This window comes from Erithacus rubecula, assembly GCF_903797595.1.
Source record: "Erithacus rubecula genome assembly, chromosome: 1".
Taxonomy (NCBI): Eukaryota; Metazoa; Chordata; class Aves; order Passeriformes; family Muscicapidae; genus Erithacus; species Erithacus rubecula.
The window spans coordinates 55,992,521-56,014,685 of NC_136658.1; the positions used below are offsets into that span (position 1 = coordinate 55,992,521).

General features: G+C 37.5%; 1 protein-coding gene across 1 annotated transcript in view; it reads right to left on the reverse strand.

Annotated features, from left to right (window-relative positions):
• Nucleotides 1–14,154, reverse strand: part of SCEL (sciellin) — a 60,530-nt gene extending 46,376 nt beyond the window's left edge. The window contains exon 1 of the mRNA XM_079311715.1: nt 14,133–14,154. The gene's annotated coding sequence lies outside the window, so the exon portion shown is untranslated. The remainder of the gene's footprint in view (nt 1–14,132) is intronic.
• Between the last annotated feature and the right edge of the window lie 8,011 nt (nt 14,155–22,165).

The window sequence follows — 22,165 nt, forward strand, 5'->3', positions numbered from 1 at the left end:
AACAAAGGAGGGAAGAACTTGTGTTCACTTTTTTTTTCCTTTCTTTAAAATGGCTGCAAATAAGTTCATAGGCTGAGAACTGCCTTACTATTAATATAGATTTCATAGTAGTAGTATGAAATCAATACTTTTCTTATAGGAATACTTTATACAACTCCATGCTTCTGTTTAAGATTCAGAGGCTATACAAGCCCACCTTATTTTATATTTGGGGAACTTTAGTAATGAAATATGTGAATCGTTTACCAAAATGCTGGCCAATTTTTAGTCCTATTGTCTTTTGTGAAAATTAAAAATTTCTTTGAACTCAAAAAAAGCAAACTGACATGAGTGAACTTAGTAACAGCCTGTATTTTTGTTCATGGTAACCTTCTCATAGGCTTGGTACTTAGAAATATGTAGCTGTTCTCCAAACATGGTTCTGTCTGATAAAATACAGGTGATGAAGCAGAGCAGTAGACAAGAAAATACCACATACAAACTATTAACTACCACAAATCTCAGAATTCATGAATACAAGCACACACACATTTCTACATTTTGTACATCTCAAGTTTTGTGTCTCTTAAAGCAAAAAAAAGCTTACAGCAGTCCTGGAATTTTCAGGTACTATGTTTATCTTTGTACAATCAAGAGGAAACTTTTGTGAATACATCTCTTTACAGACGTACTGAGAATTTAGTTGCTTTCCATGTGAAACAGATGCCTTTCCTCATAAGAAATGAGGAATTAGCATTAAATAGGTATTAGCTTTAAAAAATCTACATGCACTTTAATTTGAAATGGATAGCTAGCTTTTATTCATAATAACACCTGAGACTAGGAATATCTTCCTTTTTGAAACATTTTTCTTTCAAAATTCAGGTGCTACGTGATATGAATTTGTTATCCTTTTCCAATCAACCAGAGAAGTCCCACTTGTAAATCAGAGATATGCTTAACCTGTCTGACAGCAATGCCTTCTTTAGTCAAAGTGTTTGAGAGAAACAAATAGAGATGCAAACAATACAGTCTGGAGAAGTTTAAATTAATATTTTCCTGTATTTGTGGCCTTTGAACACAGAGAACAAACTATGGGGCAGAGCAGGCCAGTTCTGCTACCCAAAATAAGCCCAAGGCTTGTTTTTAGGCAGTCCTTGCTAAGTTTTTGGTGTCTGGTGTGACAGAATAGACAGTCTATAGGAAAATGCATGCGTATGAAATTCCAACAATAGTACTGACCTCAGCCTAGGAATAAAGCAGGCCAGCTGCCTTTTAGTGGCTGATCTGTGATGAGTATATTAATTGGATGGTGAGGTTTTGGTGTTAGCTATGCTGATTGCATAATATTTCAAAGCTGTAAAAAATAATTTATGCTTTTTTAGACTAAAGCAAAGCTGACTTACTGATAAACTGTCTGTCTCATTTTCTGTATTGTAACGACATGCAAGCATTGTTCCTAGTGAATAAAGAATATATGATGCAGTGCTTTGTATCAGGAATTGAAGAGTTTCAGCATAACCATAACAGTGAAAATTACCCATACCTATTTTCCATGAAAAAAACTTTGCATACTCTGAAGTAAAATTCAGCTTTCAGAAATTCAGAGGTACTCAAACTTTGCCTCTGGATCTCAATATAATAATTAGCATTCACAAATCCAACCTGTCTTGCAGTCAGGTTTCATTCTTCTTTTAATTCTCTAGTATGGGGTCCATATTAAATTGAAGGAAGGGTAGAAGTGAAATACAGTGAAATGTAATTTCTCAGACTATTTCAGCACTTGAATTATTTCTCCCTTACTACCTTTCTCACTCTTAAGAAAACATCCAAGTTGAAGCACAGACAGAGGGTATTCTAGACACAGATTTTTTCAATAGTGTCAGAAAAGTGCAATGCAAAACATACAAACAATTTGTATTGACAACTGATGATTATCAAATGAGTGTGAAATTTAGCTAATTAGTGCACTGGGCCATGTACTACTATTGACTTTTCACATTTCAACAATTTTTTTATTTTTCTTTTTAGTTCAGCCAGTAAGGTGCTTTGGAGCAAACAGTAACTTGTTTCATATCTATTTATCAATAAATAATCTACTTGCTTGGGACTTAAGTAAATACTCTGCTTTTGCTTGTCATTCTCTCAAGAAGAAATGAGGGGGTTCTCTGAAAAATTGATACAGACATAACTGGCAACATCCTAGGCTTATATAACTGGATATGAACCCATCAAAATTCTTATGGTAGTTTGATTTAGCAGAGTGTGTGGCCTGTCATAATTCATGACAGAAAGCAAGAAATAGCTTAGAATTCCTCGCTATGATAAATCTTCTTCATCCTTTATTAATAACCAGCAATAGGGACACATTAGTGGTTAGTAATAAGAGGCCACTATCTCTTGCATCTTAGATTTTTAACACAGTTTGGAGTTTCAAACAGGCTCAGTTTAAATACCTCATCTATTATGGAGGCTTATTTGCCTGCTAAGAAACTGCCAGTAGGGGATGTTGACTTCTAGAACAGAGTAGCACTGGCAGAAAACTGCCAGTATTTCAGAAGTGCCATTATTTAGATTTGAATGGCTTATTCAGTGTTATTAAAGTCAAATGCTTATAGCACACTACAGCACAATTACATTACCATACTTCCCAACTTTCATAGTTTTCTGAACAAGATGATTGTGCTCAGTGTTCTTAGCTTCAGCTTCTACACTTTTCTAAAACGTCTGTGTCTCTTGAATGCTAGTATAATGTATTTTTCTCTGCATTATTTTCTTGTCAATTTTTGCTGGTTTTTTCCATTTTTCAGTACAAAACATACCACAAAATATTGTGCTACCTCCACATCTTTGTTAAGGTTTATAAGAAGGCATCGTGAAAATGGAATAATGTAGGCTAGCTCCATAGAGCTTTCATGTATATTCACAACACAGAATTGGGAATGAGCAGTGACTCAGAAGGCACTTTTTGGACAAGTATGATTCTGTGACTCCTCCCAAAAAGAGAGCATATGTTACACTTTTTCATATACTCAGTCTTCCAAAGGAGAAGTCCTGTAATACTTCAGACTTGCCAAGTAGTATTAGTTAAGTGTGATGTTATGAATTATAAAATTCTATAACTGGTAGATCCAGAAGACTTGAAGACAGTCTAGCAAATAATATTCCATTTTTTAGTTTCAAGATCAGATAAAGAAGCTACATTTATGCTATTAAATGAAACATACCAAAACCCAGTATCTGGCCTGAGGACAAGGAACACAGCATGTTCTGTACCTGTATCACTAAAGTTGCTTTTCAAAAGAATTGTGTGATCTCATCCACACTCCTACTGAAAGCAGTCCAGAGCTTGTAAAAGAGAGATCTGTCCATGCCTAAGTCTTTTTTCAGAGGCAGATAATTGGCATGAACAATACTGTGCCAAAGAGTGTGTGTGATAATAGCATGGACAAACAGAGGATATTGCTCAGGTCCAGATCCTACTCCTACTAAGTTAACTGGTAGGTCCTATTCATTGGCCCAGATTTCTCCAATTTTAATTGTGTCTAATAGAGCTCATGTCAAAAGATGACTGAAACTAAACACTCTGAAACATATGATAGGTGTGGGCAGTGGATGGTGCCCAGTTGCAAGGCAGTGACACAGCTGGTTGATGTAATCTTTACTGGGGAGGGGGGTTACACATCTGTGCCACCTGCACATTTTTCTTGCTTAAGCATAGTGTAAACTCACCTATGTATGTAGACAGCAGTTCCAAGAGGTTAAGTCAAAAGGGAAGGGGTCACTTTATGCACAAGAGCCCAGTGCAGCAAATAGAAAAGGAAGAGATGCTCATGCACAGGGTGACACCTTCCTGTTGAAGGTGACTAACACAAGGCCTGCTCCTCACTATATTCCTAATTCAGGACTACATAAAATAAACTGATGGCTGGTACCTGTACTACCTCTGTATAAAGAGTTACTTTTCACTCTGGTCAAAATAATTAGCCAAGGGAATATATTGCCTGTGGGTACACCCTTACCAAGAGGTATGTGTGACTCAGAACCAGATTATGAATGTCTCTATGAATCCCAGCAGCACTCATGGCTGCAACACAGAGGAGAGGGGCAGGTTATTCTAGCACTATAAATTCCCTCTGAAGATTCTGGTGCTCCTGCTCCTAGATAGAAAAAATATACTAATGATCTAATGTGATATGGAAGCCCTCTTTCTTCATGGGCTTCCTTGCTTTTACTAGCATATGGTTTTTAAAGGTAGATAATGTCCAGGGCTGCCTTGCAAAAGGGCAACTATGAGGGGTGCCATGTGCCTGCAGTATTTTGTAACAACTTTGTTCTTTCCTTCATACTCAAAAATTTGAAGTTTTCTGCCTAATTCACATGCAAGGCTCATGCTGTTACAATCCTCTGCCCAAATTGAGGTGCAGGTGAGACCTTAAATCAATAATACAGATTTATTTGAACAGGGAAAGTGAGGTAGAGAGATAGAAAGAAATAGTAAAGAGGGGAGTGGGACAAGGGGGATTGGGGTGGAAAGGAAGGGGAGAGAGAGAGATGGGGGTCCTGGGCTTGTTCAAAACTTTTCACCATTTATACATCTCTTATTAATTAGTATTTGATCTTCTATTGATTGAATTAAATTATTCCCTCTAAAACTAATTAGTCTGCATGCTCAGTCTTTCTCTTTTTTTGAGTTGGTGAGTTTCTTGGATCAGTGGGTTATGAATCAGTGGTCGTGATCTCCATCTGTGAAATGTGTTTATTAGCTTTTTCTTATCTTGGGAGTTCTCCCAAATGTCCTTGTAGCCTGTAAACTCTGCATTCTTTGTGTCCACAAGTAGTGGATACATTTTGCTTATCAAGTTTTTTTAACCTACCCCTAGAACTGAGATCATTGAAGCGTGTCAAGCCCTTAACTTAGTTCTGCAGGCAAGTAGTTTATCCTCCAACACACAGACAACAGTACCACCTTTTTACAGCCCAAGTTCCAGGTATCCACAGAGACATATCTGGGGGGCCTTGGTGGCCATTGGTGGTCACAGATGCCATTTGCCCCATAAATTAAGTGATACTTGTTTGACCAGTGGTATGTGTATGAGCCATTGCTACTTTTCACAGAGTTCACCATGGTGAGAATTTTTGTCCAGATTCATTAACCAGGATGTGCTAACCAGATCTTGCCTCTACCAGACCTGGAATTAGGGCCTTCCTGTCTCAAATTCCTCCCTTCTGTGCCCACTGTGGTGGCTTGTCATATGGCAAGTTCCTTTTGTGGTCTTACAGTGCTTGAGATAGGTAACTGTGCTCTTTAACTCTTTAATACACACTTAACTAACCTTCTTAAAGAACAGGACAAGAAATCAAAAGCTTACCAATTGGAAGGGTCACTTAGCATATGACTAAACCCAAGTTCAAATCATTCCTCCTTTTGATAACAGCTTATTTTTACCAGCAGACTGCCTTAACCACTGAGTTTTAATTTTTTGTGTGAGTGAACATAATTACCTGGGGTATTCTACCTCCTGAAAATTTAAATATTTACTGGAGAAAGAATAATGCTACAGACCTTTTACTGTGGCATAGAAATACTGGTGTCACTACCATCAAAATAAATATTTAAATACTATGCATGGAATTCTCATTTTTCTTTTTATGTTGTAATTTCTCAGTATTTTATCACTGAATTATTAAAACAGGTAGACATAAGAGTTATTTTTAATATGATGTAGCAACAGCTGCTGTGTAGAGGCAGAAGAACCTTAAAACACTTTCACTAGTTTAAGTTACTGTCAAAGTCAGTACAGCATTTCACGAAGTCTGATATGAAATACCATAATGCACCAGAGATAATGTTATGTTTTGTGGATTAACTTTTGCCAGCCAAGCCATTTCCTTTAGTTATTGTGGGATCCTGTGCCTGGGGAAGACCTTTCAACTGGTTAAAGTAAGACATGCAATCTTTTCTTAGCCACACCTTTCTGAATACCGGAAGGAGCACTGTCAGAGCTTTTTCATATGAATTTTTGAATGCTAAGAAAACCTTAGTCATAATGTAGATGTATTTGAAGCTCATTGTTCTCCCAAAGGGTGTGGCAAAGTTCACAAACTAAAGGAGGAAGAAAAAATGCCATAAATAGTATGTAAAATAACTAAAACCTTTTACATCTTCTAGTTGCCACAGAAAATGTCAGAGCAGTGTCTTCTGTTCATAGCAGGTGCCAATAGATTTCCTGGAGGTACATAGTCTTCAATGTTACTGGGCTTGATTTTCCCACAATTTAAATAGGTCCTTACTCTGCAAGTAAGTGAAATATAATTCAGAAGTCCCTGAAAGTCTGGTCCATAGCATTCTAAACTTGATTATTTTGATCTTGCATCACTGCCATTACTGCCTCAGCTAAAGAACACAGTTACTTATTTTATCAGTTACTGATAAGATTAGTTAGTTGAAGAAAATTGTGCTGCAAATCTGGCGAAGTCAAATAACATGTGTGTAATACCAGCAGAATGGCTGTAACTATTTTGTAACTTCTGTTATTGACAAATAGCTTATTTGTTAATTTGTTACCAGTGTCTGAATTAACAAAGATCATTCACCTAGGTGGCTAAAGAAATGAGAATCAGATTGTGACCAATAGTAGTAGAGGGAGTGTGAGAATTATGATTAGATGTGGTTTTTTTCATTAAAGAATGATTTTGTAATAGCTCTTTCAAACCCCCACTGAGAAATCTCTGGGAAAGAACAAACAGTGCTGGTCTCAGAAAGAGCCATCTCTTTAAAAGATGTTAGAAGAGGCAAAGTTAAAAAGAGGAAATTTTTTTCTTGCTCCTTGTCTAAAATTTTCTTAAAGCATTTAACTGGTCATGGGCACTGTAAATACATAGGAGACAACCCCCACAGGCTGTTCTTTTTTATGGTGCAGATAAGGAGATGTATCTGCCCCACAGAATTATATCCATGTGAGGAAGTTCACATTACAATTATCTGATAGACTGATTCTCCTCTCCTTGCACTGATAATGTGTTTGGATTTTTTACTAAGGCTAAGCAGCCTTCTCTTGTGATTCTTTCCTCTATTATTTGGATCAATTTAGTTCACTAAGAACTTGATTGTCATTTGAAAACCTACATGGAAATTTCATACCAATCAAAACAACCCAATGAACCAACATCCCACCTATTTGATGAAATCTTTCTTTGACATACATTCCATACTGGTGTTATCAGCACACTTAACTGCAGAGCATGATAGCCAAATGTTACAGATTGTGATACTGCTCTCTATCCACATCAAAGCTGAATACAGGCAGGGAAGAAAGGAAGGGTACTCCCTGTTCCTGGAAGATGCTGGCTGTGGTATAGTTAGTACAGAACAGCTTATTGTAGAAGAGTTGTTAGAAAATGCGTTCTAAAATCCATAACTGCAAAAATAAGACAGACAAAAATGTGAATCAGAAAGAATGGAGTTGAACTTTAAAAAGTTCAGAGAAGAAAAAAAACAATGACTGACGATGCGTAATTACTTCTCCCCACATAGAAAAAGCTAGGACTGCCTTAGTCTGGTGAAAAGAGGTGTAAGTGTAAAAACATCACAAACAGAACAAGAAAGGTTTATTTCAACTCTCCCCTGGTGCAAGAGCTATTTGCCATCGACATTAAGAAAAAAGCAAGAGAAGAAAGAAGAGAAGAGAAGAGAAGAGAAGAGAAGAGAAGAGAAGAGAAGAGAAGAGAAGAGAAGAGAAGAGAAGAGAAGAGAAGAGAAGAGAAGAGAAGAGAAGAGAAGAGAAGAGAAGAGAAGAGAAGAGAAGAGAAGAGAAGAGAAGAGAAGAGAAGAGAAGAGAAGAGAAGGAAGAAGGAAGAAGGAAAAAAAAAAGAGAGGCGTTTCTATATATAGGATGGATGTAAGCTGACCTTGCTGCAGGAAGATATATTTCCAATAGATTATGAAATACGAGATTATTTATGTACGTATCTGCCTGTACTTGTTCATGCGTGTGTGTGTGTGTCTGCGTGTTTGTACTTATACAGGCATGTGTGTGTACCCATACATCAAATAGCTTAATGAGACACAAGCTTGTGGAAGAGAAGAACAGTGATGGTTACTAAATAAACAGAAATTCCATTGGGCTAAAGAAGAGCCTGACAAGCAAATTGATAGAGACTCTAGGGACACTTATGGAAAGCAACTTAAATGCTCTCCCTATTCTTCCTCTTTTTCCTGAACCCCTGAACTTTGCTTTTGGCAACTGTTGGAGACAGAATACAGGGCTGACCAAGGAGTGCCACTGTCATGTTATGCCCCTATGGTCAAAATTTGTATAAGGCACATAACTAAAATTGCATTAAAATTCTTTCCTAATTCTTTGATGATGATGCAAACAATTAGCAATACAATCAAAGTGATACCATTTCTCTGTGGAATGTTGATTCACCAGGTATTAAAATAAGCCGTAGTGAAGGCTTATTCAGCCCCTCAACTGAGAGTCATACAGCATTGTCATTTTTTGTTCTTCAGATTTTCTTCTTTATTTACATGACAAATGTGGAGAGTATGCAGATATGTAAACATGGAGAGAATTTTAGTTTGAGAACCTTTGCAATCCAGTAAAATTTTTCACCTGTTCAAATAACATAAAAAATAGCAAAACAGATTTACGATATGTATTGAAATGTAGCTCATCTGCAGGAGTAAAATTAAAAACGGTATCCCAGAAACGGCATCAGGCCTCCACATTCCCCTTCCAGCTTCCCTGGAGAAGAATTCAGCTGGCTTGTTGTTCTCCCTTATCCACAGAATTAGAAGGTTTAGTAGCATTTCAAAGCATATTCCAAGGAATAAACTTAAGGTGCAGATTTCAATTACAAACTATGTGAAGAACAGAAGATTTTCTAGATTTACATATTTGCAAACAGGACTTTGTGAACTGGGAAGCTGAAGAAATAACTGAGCTTTCTTCTTGTGTTTTCAAAATATTTTTCCTTTGATATAAACTAACCAATAGACTGGTATCGAAGTCAGTATATTTTAAATATTAACTTCCCTTTCCCTTTACTTAGAGGTAAATTATGTTTTTCTAAAAATTGTTTTCCGAATTGTGAGTAGTGTGGAAAGAATGTTGGCAGAAAAAACTTTTACATGAGCATTAATATTCACTACATGAAGAAGAATTGAAATTTTTTACATTTGTTTTTGTTGTTGTTGTTAAATGAAACAAGGCAGGGCTTTGAAATGGAATGATTTTTAAATAATTTGGGTGATATTACAAGGGAAAGAATCAGAACAGAATTATTATAATTATCTGGATGTAATCACAGGGGCCCAAATAAGTTCCTTAGGCTCCAGATCCTGCCACGGTGCAATAAGAGCATAATGTGAAGAAGCCAATAATTTCAGGTGCAGGCTTCTCTGGATCTCCATGCAGGCTATTAGCCTGAGAGAGCTAAATGCCAATTAATGTGTAAATAAATAATTTGAATTCTACTCAATGAAGGAGACGCCAGACCAGGGACATCTGTTTTCAAACACTTGTTTCCTCAGAGCTGGGTGAGACTTTCCATCACAGGCCCTATTTAACAAAAAAAAAGCTAGGCTACATCAAAAGCTAGGCTCCTATCTCCAAGTTTATCCCTCAAGACACCACTAAAGGAATCTCAGATTACATATACACAGACATAAATACAGATTAAAGTAGGTCAGAGGATTGGCTGTGGAAGTTACTATTTCTCTCCACTGTTTTGAAAGGAAGCTTAAAAATGACAAGTCAGATTTAGGCATCTACACTGTAGATACCTATACATGTCGGATGAATTCAATGTCATGGCAGGATTTCAAATAATTTTTTTTCTCTTGCAGAAAGCAATAGTTTCTTGTCCAATTAAAAGGAAAAGGAAACAAGGATGCAGAGGTTTTTTTCTCTCTCTGTCTAGACAAAATTCAAGCTGCAAAGCTTATTCTGCCACCTCAACAGTACTGCATCTATAAAAATGTACTCCCCTACTGCATTGTGGTCCCTTACACAAAAAGTGTGTCTAGAAAACTGTAATCTGGCCATGTAGGAGTCTGACACAAAAAGAAATTGTAAGATGAGAGAGTAGAGAAGAGAGAAGAGAGAAGAGAGAAAAACAAAAAATTGTGCTTTCCTTTCATAACTTTCATTCATGGATACCAAGGAAATATTACTTTTATTATTAGAAAAATGTAATATTTTTCTGTATTTGACTCCTCTAGCTATAGCAACAGGAAGACTTGGATTTGGGGGTTTGACTGCTTTACTTACAGGTGTCTGTTTTCACTGTGTTCAGATCCCTGAACTTCAGATAAAATAGTATAAATGAATTTTGGATCTTCTGTGAATTTGTGAATAGAATCTCAGAGCATTGTACATAATCACATTCTTTGAATTCTAAAAATTTTCTTGGTTTTCTTAGTATAATTTTGAAATAATCAATTTTGCCCCAGAATACTTGAGACTTTTAAACTTACAGTGCTGAACTCATTTTAGGTTGAAGCAGAAAGCTCCAAGCTAGTGAGCTTTGTTGTAACTTAATTATATGGCCAAGCTGGGTGTGTGAAAATATCCAGTGCTCACTGGAGAATAAATTGCTGGGTTTGGTTTTTCTTGATTTACAAGTTGCTATAAGTGGTGCATGTTCCCAGGGAGTGGTGAAAAGTAGGGGTGTGTTAAACAGGTTTAAGAACATTTTAAAGAAACACTGTCAGGTTTGAAGCATAGTAGATTTGGTGTACATCCTCCCTTCTTCCAAATAACATTTTCTGTTTCTGTGGTTACAAACAGCTGAGCTGCACATCGACTCTCTGTTTAAGCAATACCACAAAATCCAGTGTAGCAGTTGTGTCACACTGTTGCTTTCCTTTTTTCTTTATTTTTGCAACCAGTGGGGAAATGAAACTGCCAGAATTGCTGTTCTTTGCACTCCTTGGAGAGCTCAATACACATTCAGTTCAGCCAGTAAAATCTTGTGGTTTTCTGCAAAAAATAGCTATGGTGAGGACAAGCAGTTTCTGCATCAAACAATTTCTCTGCTCAGAGTTGTACAATAGTTATTTGTTAGTGCTGCTGGGGCCATGACTTCAAGGTCTGAAACTCCCTGGTATAAAGTCAGGGCTGCAAGTTTCTCAGGAACCTTGGAAAAGCTACATGATTTCAAGCCTAAATCTTTTTTGTTTCTCAGAAGTTGTGAATGGAGAATGGACATAATTTTAAACCTTTTATACACATTGCACTGATTTTGAGCCTTGGAGACCTAGAGGGTGCTTCCTTCTTCTGGATATCCTACTGGAACTAAAGATAATTCCAATTGAAAATGAGAGTAAACTTTCTTAAAAAGATTTCACAAGAGATATCTGGAATATCCATTTCGACAGCTTGTTTAGGAGAATAGAATCAGCTGAGCAGAGTGTATATACAAAATTCTGTATATGCAAATAACTTTTGCCATCATTGCAAACAACAGTGAAGTCACTGTTTGGAAGGATTCAATCTTATAATCTAGGCAACATTTTGAAATCACTTTTTTTCCAAAGCTGGTAAATCTGTTGATTTCATTTATCTCTCCTGTGGCATTATGCTATATTACCTACAGTGCTATTCAAAATTTTATAAAGTAAAATAATTCAATGCCAAAAGGTCCGGTAGATTAATAGAATATCCTGAGCTGCAAGGGACCCACAGGATCATTGAGTCCAACTCCTGGCCCTGCATGAGAGATCATCAAGAACCACACCCCATGCCTGAGATCATTGTCCAAATATTTCTTGAACTCTGGCAGGCTTTGTGTCATGACCTCTTCCCAGGAAGCCTGTTCAGTAATTAGTTATTTGAGTAAATACATCTTTTAAATTCCCTCTTCCAAAGGTAATAAGGGAACACCATGACATGCACACAAATCATTGCTTGCCAAAACACTTAGTCCATGAAAAGGGCAGAGTGGAGTTGTGACTTGCAAGTCCCACTATTTGGAAGACACAGAGCAAAGGGAGATTGAAATTTGGAAGCAGGTATCAAAGTAACTAAAGAGGATTTGAAATAATAATGAAGGAAAAATATGTCAAAGAGAAAAATGGAAGTAAGCAAGAAAGATTCTCAAAGGTCAAAGATCAGTCTGATTTCTTATACTGACAATGCAAATCCTCCATGGCAGTGTTCATGAAGTGTTTCAAGAACAGTATCCTTGTAAATGAAGAGTAATGTATCCTACTGGTTTTAAGCAATGGTGGAGGGGTTTGTGTAAAAAATAGAAAATTCTTTGCCCGGAAATTGTACATTTTAGAAAAACTGCAATCAAATGAAGAGAGACAGGATGAGCAGTGATGTTGCATGAGAACTATGTCATGTACAATGCATGGTACGTCAGCTATTCCATCTACATGGCTTGTATTTGGGATAGATTAATATCTGAATTATGCTGCAGAAAGAGCAAATAAAGACAAACACAGAGGATGAGAAAAGAGGATTGCTGAGTTGCAAACAAGAAAATCAAGTGATTTGAAGTCAATGAAAACAAGCAATACTCAGAAGTTTGGGCATGAGGGCAAGGGCAGTTAAAGCCTCTCAATAAAACTTTTTCTCAGGGTTTTGCAAGGTCAGCCTCATAAAAAGCCAAAGGTATCACTGCAGGGACTATGTGTTCGGGAAACACCACAGAGATTGTCATGAATCTCTGTCATGAATTTCATGAATCAGTATCTCTGTCATTTATCTAACTGTACAATGCAGTGATCCAGTAAATGGGTGTTGACAATAGGTTTTACAGTGAATAGCAAGGGTGAGGTTTCTTTATCAGTTTAAACTGATCTAGTACCACATTCCCACTGAAAGTAACAGTTGTTCCTGGCCTGTCCTGCCCTTGGCCATGCTCTCCAACCAGTCCCTTAGATTGCCCTGGTCAGATCACCAAACAAAGATTTAATTCACTTCAAGTCTCATAATCAAAAGAACTGAAGCAAAGTAAGTGGAAAAAAAATTATTCCAGATAGGCCAAATCCATTCCATTTCCAGAGTGTGATTGAGTGGTTTGCATCATTCAGGAAACCAGCTCTTTTAAGTTAGCACCTTAATTTAATAGCAGTTGGAACAAAAAACCCTTAAAACCAATATTCTAACTTCTCTCTAAATTCAGTCATATTGTTATTAGTGATTGTTACTAGTAGTTTCCCTGCCCAGCTACAGCTACAGTGTTTTTAATACAAGAGGTCTCTCACAGGACTTCAATTTCTAACACCTAGAAGGAACCATCTGTGGCCTTTCTGAGGGTGTCCAAAGTTTTTTGAAGTACTGCATTAGCTTTTTTCTCATCTACAAATCACACTTTGTTCAGATCTCTACATGTAGAAAGGTTAGTAAAAACATAATTTGGTATATGTGGTAATTTTCCAATACCAAATCATGTCCTTTTCTATATGAAGAAACTTAGATATAAACATTTTTTTTCATATTAATAGTCTTTGATATCTTTCAGGAACTGCTGGGAAGAGTAAAATTTGAGGATGGGATTTGAATGATAGGAACTATTATTACTTTAGTTTTAAAAGAAGCCATCTGACCTCCAAAATGGTCAAATATGCTCCAGTGCTTTAATCATCACTGCATGGGACTCACTCCAGTAAACCGTATCATTTTTGTACTGGGTAATTCAGAACTGGACGTAATAATCCAGATGAGGCCTCACCAATGTTAAAGAGAAAAAGGATCCTCTTCCTCATCCTGCTGGCAATGCTCTTACTAATGTAGTCCAGGAAGCTTCTTCCCTTTTCTTCCATGAAGAGTGTGTTGGTAACACATGGTCATCTAGTTTTCTGTTTCCTGAAAACTTTCACTCCAAGGACCTTTTAAGCAAAACAATTTCCAGACAGTGAGTCCCCAGCATGTACAGGTGCTTGGGTGTATTCCTCCACACATATAAGGGTTTGCCTTCACCATTATTGAAGTTGAGATTCCTCCCTGCCCTGTTCTCCAGCTGGTCGTGGTCCCTCTGAAAGGCAGCACAGCCACTGGCACACCTGCCAGTCTGCCCAGTATCATCTGAGAACCTGCTGAAGGTGCACTGCGCTCCTTTGTCCAGATCAGTCATAAATATGGAGAACAGTACCAGCCCCAGTACTAAGGCCTGGCATACAGCACTAGTGGCTTTACCAGATAAGATCCAACCATCTAAAGCACAGAGCGTCCTGTGTGTGATAAAAGGCAATTTCTCTTCTCCCTGAGCAGCATGTACACCATATAAATTGCTACTACCCTAGAGGGAAGACCAAGCCAGAATTAGTAACTTTAAAAAGAAGCCCATGCTTTCTCTCTTTAATTATATACATCTTCTTTTCATGCGACAGCATTAACCTGCTTCCTTCCTCATTTTCTCCCATTCTTGCCACATCCCATCTCTGACAACCATGTAGAAAAAATGAAGGGCTTTCTTGAACACTTCATTTAATAACAAACAAGAAGGAAGGAGGTAATCACCCATACATTGGCAACTCTATAATTATAAAGTCAATGAAATGTAAACCATCTTCACTACTGCCTCCTAAATAATTTCTTGTAATTACTAAAATGTACTGATACATTTTCATTCTTCTGTTGTGGCATAAATTACTTTTTTTGCAAAAAGAAAGAATATCAGAAGCCCAAAATCCAAGATTCATAGACAGGAAGATGTTTAACTGTAACCATAAATTTGTATTAGAAGCAAAGGAGGTGAACATAATAAATAGGCATGTTTTATTTCAGTATTTCCACTGAGGTATTTAATCACTTGCAGTTTTGTGTAAGCACTAGAGAAGTTGCTCTGTGATGAACATCCAAGCCAATCTGAGTACAGATGTATTGTATCTCATTAGCACTACTACTATGAAAGGTAAAATCCACAACTGCTTTGATTTATCAGCAAGGTACAGAATATGCCTTCAGGTGAATATAAACACAGTAGAAGCAGACTTCATAGATAGTATGCAGATGAGTGAAACTTTAAGCACTACTTTATGTGTTTTAATTCCACAGTAAATTTAATGTATGTATAATATAAATATTAGTTTACTGGGCTTAAATATGGTCATGTACAAAATTAAAGCCCCACATGACAAGCTTTCTCTATAGTTGTCCTGAAGATTGTGCAACCATAGTTGGGAGGAGTCTTGGTTCTGGCCCCTGGGCTGTTCATGCAGAGTCTCTGATCCCAAGGTGGCCACATGTCCCATGTATTGCTTTCTCATCAATCTGTAGCTAATGGAGTGGTCCTTAGTCTGTACCTTGAGGATATGGTGGTGAACACCCACCTGTCTCCAGTTCCAGATGGGAAGAGTTCAGAAGAAAGCACCTGCAAACCTGGTGTGAGATACTCTGCTCTCAGTAATTCTGCACTGACCACTCCTAGGTGACTGCACAAAGGGAAAGGAAATTTCGGGTGGCTCCATAATCAGGAATCTCTGGCTCCTTGTATTATTTAAGGCAGACAGAGATGGCCTGACTCAGCTTTGAGTGTAAGTGGCAGACACATCACTGGTGTGGTGAGGTCACATATCCTCTGGTTATGTCTGACCTCCCTCGAACTTCTTTAATTTTATTGTTGAGACCTTTGAAAGTTCTACTCGTAAATTCAGGGAGAAAGTTGAGATTAAGAGCAAGAAAAGTGCAAATTCTGAAATCATCACAAATAACATCAAACACAAGGGGTTAGATTACTCCCTTGTAACAGACACAAGGAAATACCTGCTCACCTCTCTGGTGGAGACTGATTTTCAGTAAACATGCCTAGGCATGTCCAGGTGTGAATTGTTACAGGTCCTGGACTGGGATCTGCCCCAGCTATTGCTGCCCCTGCCTCCCAGCCCCTTCAAGTCACAGCAGCCATTCCATTTTGCTATGCTGAAGCTTCAAAGAAGGATGAGACTTGAGAGCTTCTGCTGTAGTTCAGAATCACTCAGTGCAATAGACAGAAAAATCTGTGAAGGGTTTAGTCATTATTTCTGGCACCACAAGATGAATTTGCAGGAGGCTTCTCAAGCTTTATGGACAGATTTATTACTTTAATATCAGAGGAAGAGCAGTGCCCTTACTTCTGACTGCAGGTCCTTGCACCTTCCTATGAAGCATCTCCCTCTGGGCTCTGTCAGAAACAGATTAGTGCCCTGGATCTTCTAATCTAGTCGAATGGTCTAATCTGGTCTAATCTAGTGTGTCCATGCCTCTCCAAAGGAAAACATTAAAAGCAGAAGTGTGCTTCTCCCTACCAGCCTATGCAACAGAAAGAGTGATTCAAATTTAAATGTTTTTGAAAGCACTGAAATGTTACAAATATTTCAGCAGACTTACCCCTCATTTTAAAGTGTGATAATTTATTTGATTTAATTTTCTACACTTTTTCTCAAAAATGAAAAAAAAAAACAAACCCCCAAACCCAAAACAAAGCCATATTTTCATCCAATACTCATTAGTGCAAAGATCACAGGACTATATAGACAAGTCTGAAGAGGAGACATAGTGCTTATTTAATTTAATCACAATCTATTAAGTATTTACATAAATACAGTCCTTCAAGGAAGTAAGCTTTTATTTTGCCAAGAGCAGTTTCTTGAAGGATGATAGGGCAAGAAATACTAAAGATATTATTATAAAAGGTTATTTAGAAGCATTAATTTTAATTATATTGGATACTACTGAAACTTCCTATTCTTTCAAAAACTAATTTATTCTGCTTGCACCAGTTTATAGTTGCTTTCATACACAGCAGTACTTTTTCCTCCTGTAACAAAATAGTATGTTCCATCCCCTTGGAAAGACATACTCTGTCTGAAATAATACAAAGACTCAGATAGTCTTCACCTGACTGGGCAACTGCAGAGAACAAAACAGCCCCTCACCTGACTATGATCCAAGACAAGAACAGCTGCTACCAGATGGGTGGGACTTCCTTGCAGACCCCACATACAGACCCTGCCCTCTTCAAGGGCTGCCTTCTGTACTGCAGAGTTACATCCACAACAATCCCAAGCACTATTTAATTAATATTCTTTCACAAATGAGGAGAATTTGACTGTAAATAAATTTTGATTTTACTATTCAAATAAGAAGGTTATACAACAGAAACTGGTGTAAACTTAAACCATTCTGTAGCTCAGAGTTCATACCAACGTTCACAGTGGTAAAAAAGATACAGTATTTTAACAAGGAGGTTCTGCTAGAAAAATGCTGACCTATACAGCCCTAAGCACTTAGTCTTTTGAAAGGTTAAACAAGTTGTTCTGAAAATTAATTTTAAATCTAAAACTGAAATGGTAAAAAACCTCAGCCTGCCTGTTGTCTCTACCCAGAAAAATGTAAATTCTGTAAGCAGGTCATTGTATTCAGAGTTCCCTACTGACATACATATATTCCTCTGCAGAGGTATCTGCATGACTTGAAGCAAATTGCTTGATGTCTGCCTCACATCAAAACTGGGAGAGGAATATCCAGAAGACCTGAAAGGAGCTTGGTGCAATACAGGTTTTTAGGGTGGCCTAATGCAGCAGTCAATGCTGGGCACTTAATAAACCAGAGGAGATGCAGAAGCTTTATTATAAAGCAAATCTTATCATAGCTGGTGCAGTATGAAGGGGCCTCTCTTGTTTTATTGAGAGTTTATGAGATGTTGTTTCATTTATGATTAATACCCTGCTTTTATCCAGGAAAAGGTGGCCACAGCTGTGCTGCCTCCTACCTGTTAAACCAGAGGTTATTATGCTCTCCTAAACCAAGGACATTGCAGTTTCTTAGTCTGGGCATTAACTCATTCACATTTTGCACACGCTCAAAAAGAATGCACAAGGGAGAAGCAGGAGCTCAAGCCATTTTCCTAAAGAAAATATTCAAACTACAAATTGTGAAACAGGAGATTCCATCTTCCCACATGTCAGACACAAGGAGAAATAACCATCCTGTGTTTTTCAGATGATGCCTGTGGTACAGATAACAGTTATTTAGCTATTTTGATTTTTATAAGCATATATACCATAAAAATTTTGCTTTAGAACCTGAAAGAAATTTAAAATATCACTTGTCCTGTCTGTGTATGCTCTTGTCTGTCCATAAGCCTACTGCTACATTTGACAAGGCAAATCCACAAACTGTGTCTTTAGCTCTTTTCAACCTCCTGAAAAAAAATACAGATTTCATGGTCCATCACAAAATCTCTCCTTTTTTTCATCCTGCAACACCATCAAGTTTTCAAATCCCCCAGCTGTGTTACTAAAATAGATTGTTCTGAAATGTGAAAGTACTCTATAACCTGAGCTATATGGGGAAAGACTATCCAGATGAGTCCAGCTCAGAGCTTCTAGGTGTCTTAGCTATCCCTTTCTAGACTGCATCCTGAGCACACACTTGTGCCTGTGAGAGTAATGAATGTCTCTCAATTACTCTGGTGTGGTCCTTTTTATTCACATGCATTCTTTTGACTTCAGTTAAGAAGAGAACTACCACCAAAATAAATGCATCCACAAGAGGGATTCTAAGAGTTCAACCATAAAACTGACACTCCTGTTTCTGCACAGATCATGCAGAAAAGACCATATAGGCACTTGACAGACTTTATTCTCGGAATTGGTGCCTTTTTATAGAGGTGATATTTAATCTTACCCTTGCTTATTTGTACTGCGGATTCCCTGAAAACAGAGAGCAACACTGCCATCCTGGATTCTAGAACATACATACAGCTTGGTGCAACGAGCACTTGGAGCACTAGGTGGAAACAGAGCAATGAAAATAAGACCCATTATCAACCCTTCAGCACAACAAATGGAATAGATTTTCTCAACAGACCTGACAGATCCCAGAATGGAGGAATGGCAGCTAACATCCACTTCATTTTGTTGGGGGCTTCTATAATTTTCTCTTCTTTCACATAAAGAGAAAATATCCTTAGTCTTCTTAAAATGTATTTTTAATTTTCTTGCTTTAAATTTTGGGATACCTTTATTCAGAGTGCTCAGGTACATTTCTGTTGGATATTCAAACATTTCCATGCAAATTAGACACACAACAATCTTTCTTCTATTGCTATTGCAGTTTTGCAAATTTTTATGTTAAAAATATACTGCTGCTTTTGTCGGCTGCCATTTCCTTGGTATAGATCCTATGCAAATAAAATAGTGGAAATAGAGATGTAATGCTCTCCTTTCACTTGCTTATGCAACAAAAAAAATCAGAGCTAGAAAAGTTACCCTAATTTTGCTCCTTTTATCAGACAGTTCTAGGAGACTCTTTATCATAATGTTTTAAGGTTTTTTTTCATCTCAGGAATGAGAACTGGAACAATATTTAGCTTTGGATGGTAGCCATGTTTTATATATTATGTTGCCTGTGGAAAACTTGGCTCCAGAAAAGTCCATATGCAACTGCAGCAAAACCCCACAGAAATGAGGAGGAATGATGTGGCATTACACTGGAAATCACAAACCAGAAGTGAGACAAACAACAGCAGTTCTGGTCCAAGCATTCATGGTCAGGATGGCACATTCAGACCTTCTCATCTTACTTCAAGATCAATGGTGTAAAACCATCCATTTGAAAGGACATAGTCGTGATTTATGCAGTCTCAAAAGAACTTGGCCTAGTCATTCCTCACCCTTGCAGTACTGCCTGCAGAGCTTAAAAGGTCTGGGTTAAGAAGCTGGTACAATATCAAGGGATGTCTCCAGTTTTATTTAGAGTTCATGACATGCTATTTCATTTGTGACTACTACCCTGTTTTATTTTCCCTTCTTCCAAGTTCTTCTATTTCTTTTTTCTTTAGCTAAAACATTGGTGATTACCAAGAAGTTGCTCAATTTCATTATGCATGTTTGTCCAAGTTCTACATCTATGCCCTCCTTTTAATCAAGAAGAGGCCAGACAGCTCATATCTCTAGCCAATTTTACGAACTGAAGTAGATTTCAACTGCCTGAGGTGACTTAGTCAATCAGCTCAAATGCCAGAGCAAGTATTCATACTGATGGAATGCAAGTCAGAATGTGAACTGAACTTAAAACCTGTTGAAGCTTGGGGGTAACTAAGAATATTGTTCCAGATCCAAGAAACAAAAATGTTCTATCTACTGGGTAAATATATTCAATAAATTAAATCAAATTATTTCAAACACATTTTTTAAATTCTGTAGTAACAAATGGTAAACTAAACCCAAAGAGCTGATATCAGATAGGTGCATAAATCTACTTTCCTGAACGAAGTTTGTGCATGATCTGTTCAATGAGGGTTAGATAGATCAAGATATAAATGCAATTATACAGTAAAACCTTTGCTTGTGGAAAGTTTTGAGGAATTTTGCACCAGTTGCCATTTAATTAAACCTGCCAGTGCCAGTTGTCATTAAATTAAACCACATTTCCTCAAAGATTTTTGAAAATAGTTTCAAAAACAAATCAGTTCCATAGGACAAATAGTGTCAGCCCTTTGTCCCTCATGAAGTGGTCATCCCAATCCTTACAATTATGGTCATCTTTTAGAGAAGAAATATGTTAAATAGCATGAAAATCTCCTTGCAGTATAGTAAAAGAGTGTCACTCATCCTTCACTTACAACTGAAAGGTGATAAATTCCTAAATAAAGTACAGGCATTGTTAAACACATCTTTAAGTGGTTCTTGTGTACATTCAGTAACATCTCTGCTTGAAATACTGTCACAAGATACTGGCATTCATTCAATTTAACCTATTATTCCAAATCTGCTGAGTATTTAGAGACTGAATTTTGTATCAACGTGACTTTTTATTAGTCTAGCTACATGACTGTGCAGTTTCCTGATGGCAAGCTAAAGAATTCAAATACTGGTTCTGAAATAAGAAATAGAAAAGGACTTTTCAGGACAGTCAGAGCCCACATTACACATGGCAGAAGTACAGGGAAAAATCTAATTGTAAATTCAACAGAGATTACATGGAAAACACTGCAAGTCAAGCACAGATGTTCTCTTTTTATTACAAATTAGTTCCCATTTTAAGTTCCTCAGGTAAGCTTATTGCTACAACATGGACTTACCAATTTTGGCACTGAAGAGTGTAGCTCAGGAGAGCTTTCCAGATGCAAAAGTTTCCACTGCTCACAAAGCCTTTGAAGACTTGACCACTGAATAGAGGATGCCTGATGTGCCTCCAGTTACTACTTGAAACAGCTAAAATCCCTTTTCCACCAAGATTCAAGTCTCAGGCTAAAGCAGACTGGAAGTTTACCTCTGCTGTTATCTACTTTTGCTGGCTGGCAGTTGCTGTTAGTGACTGGAAGTGTTGCTAGGAGTGGTTTTGGCTCTGAGTAGGATAGCTGTGAGTCAACATGTGGGATAAATCCAGACATGCCCAGCTTTCCCCCTGCTTTGTAAACACAGTGATCTGATACAGAAATCTGACTTTAAAGCACTTCAGATGCATTAAGTTTATCTCTGCCTTTCTGACACATAAAGACTGTCTTCATACTCAGCCCAATAGTCAGACTCTTTTTTGAGGCACCCTAAATTGCAATGACTTCCTTGCCTGCAAGGTCAAGCATGAGTGATAAGCATCAAGAGTGAGATCCTGGCTGCCTAAAGCCAAGAGAAAAATCCCATTGATCTCAACAGAATAATGGCATTGCTTCAAGACACTGCAGATCACTTTGGAGGAGACTTCCCACAGAGCCCATTTTTTTCCTTTCCATTGTACTGCTCTGGCCACTTCTTTAAATCTTTTTCATCTAGAGCCATGTCTTCTACTAGAAAACTAGAAAACTTCTACTAGAAAAAAAATTTCACTGTCCTGTTTCCACTGTTTCCTCAAACAGGCTGCCTTTATATATTTGTTTATTTCAGTAAATTAAATTCCAGCTAATACTGTAATCTGGAATATTTACAAACTTTTTTTTCCCCCCGGATGAATAGCTGTTAAAACAAGAGTCACTCAGCTGAATTCTTTAAAGTATGTCTTTATGCTACACATCAGGAGGATAGCAATTCTTTTCTGGGATTAATATCACACATACTACACTAAGTCTTGACAGTGTAGAATGTCTTCTGCAGACAGTCTGGATTTTAAGCAGGTGTCCAGCAGTAAGCTGTATTAATTCACTGAAGCTACTAACTGACACAGTAAAAATGGATTTTCATATATGAAATGTTAAGGAACATACTCAATAGACAAACTGGTACTGTGCTTTTGCAGGAGAGGATATC